We start from the raw sequence: 2163 nt of genomic DNA, 5'->3' as shown, positions 1-2163 counted from the left end.
TCTATGCATCTCAGAGCCCAAGATCTGGGGTCCTTTTGTACAGAACCCCTCCACTGAAGAAAAAACCGCTTGCCAACCGCCTAATTGTTCTCTTTTGATCACATGTGGCTTGTACTGGATATACCCCCATCCTGATGTATTCCTTGATATCTTGAAACCAAGGCTCCCCATCGAGCTCTTCTTCCCCCACATTACAGTAAGCATGCTGATCATAGATCTGAATCTGCAAAGGGTCCATATAAGCCTTATCGGGATGGTGCAACATTGACGCCAAAGTAGCCAAAGCATCGGCGACCTCATTGTAAATTCTTGGAATATGCCTGAACTCTATTGATTGGAACCGTTGATAAAGATCCTACAAGCACTGTCGATACGGTATGAGTTTTAAATCTCGTGTTTCCCATTCTCCCTGAATCTGGTGCACTAGGAGGTCCGAGTCATCCAAGGCCAAGACTTCCTGGACACCCATATCCACAACCATCCTCAAACCCAAAATGCATGCCTTGTACTCAGCCATGTTGTTAGTACAGTAGGACCGAAGCTGAGCCGTAACAGGGTAGTGATGCCCTATTCCAGAAACAAGTACCGCTCTTATCCCAACGCCTTTCATGTTATCAGCCCCATCAAAGAAAATTTTTCATCCCGACTTTTCAATTTGTTCCAATTCATCAATATGCATGACTTCTTCGTTAGGGAAGTAAGTCTTCAAAGGTTCATATTCTTCATCCACTGGGTTCTCAGCCAAATAATCGGCCAATGCCTGGGCTTTCATTGTAGTCCTAGTCACATAGATGATGTCAAATTCTATGAGCAAGATTTGCCACTTTGCGAGCCTCCCTGTAGGCATAGGTTTCTGAAAGATATACTTTAACGGATCCAAACGAGAGATGAGGTAAGTAGTGTAAGATGACAAATAGTGCTTCAACTTCTGTGCTACCCAAGTTAGGGCACAACATGTCCTCTCAAGGTGAGTGTACTTAACCTCGTAAGATGTGAACTTTTTGCTGAGATAATAGATGGCCTGCTCCTTCCTGCCGGTGACGTCATGCTGTCCCAACACACATCCAAATGAATTGTCCAAGACCGTCAAATACAGAATCAAATGTCTCCCTGGTTCTGGCGGGACCAACACAGGTGGGTTTGATAAGTACCCCTTTATCTTATCAAATGCTTCCTGACATTCATTTGTCCATGTGACCGCAACATCTTTCTTTAACAGTTTGAAGATAGGCTCACAAGTCGTCGTGAGCTGAGCAATAAACCTGCTGATGTAATTCAATCTCCCCAACAGACTCATCACCTCAGTCTTGTTCTTTGGGGATGGCAATTCCTGGATAGCTTTGATCTTTGACGGGTCTAATTCAATACCTCGGCGTTGACTATGAATCCCAACAACTTTCCAGATGGATTTTGTAGGATTGAACTTGAGATTGTACCTACGAAGCCTTTGGAAGAACTTTCTCAGATCTCTGACATGGTCAGACTGCTTTCTAGTCTTTATAATCACATCATCCATATAAACCTCAATCTCACTGTGTATCATGTCGTGGAATATGGTCGTCATCGCCCTCATGTAGGTTGCCCCAACATTTTTCAAACTAAATGGCATGACCCGATAGCAGTACGTTCCCCATGGCGTGATGAATGCCGTCTTTTCAGTGTCCTCCTCATCTATTAAGATCTAGTGGTAGCCCGTATAACAATCCACAAAAGAACCAAGCTCAATGGCACAATTATCGATCAATATATAGATGTTCGGCAATGGGAAGTTATCCTTGGGACTTGCCTTGTTGAGATCTCTATAATCAACACACACCTTGGTCTTGCCATCTTTCTTCGACACAGGCACAACATTAGCTAACCAGGTGGGATACTGGGTGACCCGAATGACTTTGGCCTCGAACTGTTTGGTGACCTCTTCCTTAATCTTCACATAAATTTCCTCAGCTTCTACTTGACAGGGGGAAATGCCGGGTCAGTGGGCAATTTGTGAACTACCAAGTCAGTGCTTAGACCCGACATGTCGTCATAGGACCATGCAAAAACATCTTTATACTCGAACAGTGCTTTAATTATCTCCTCTCTGAGTTGTGGTTCAAGATGGACACTTATTTTAGTTTCCCGAACATTATCTTGGTCCCCTAAATTGATTGCTTCTGTATC

The sequence above is a fragment of the Nicotiana sylvestris genome, chromosome 8 (assembly GCF_000393655.2).
Source record: "Nicotiana sylvestris chromosome 8, ASM39365v2, whole genome shotgun sequence".
Lineage (NCBI taxonomy): Eukaryota > Viridiplantae > Streptophyta > Magnoliopsida > Solanales > Solanaceae > Nicotiana > Nicotiana sylvestris.
Note: the sequence above shows the minus strand (reverse complement) of the source record.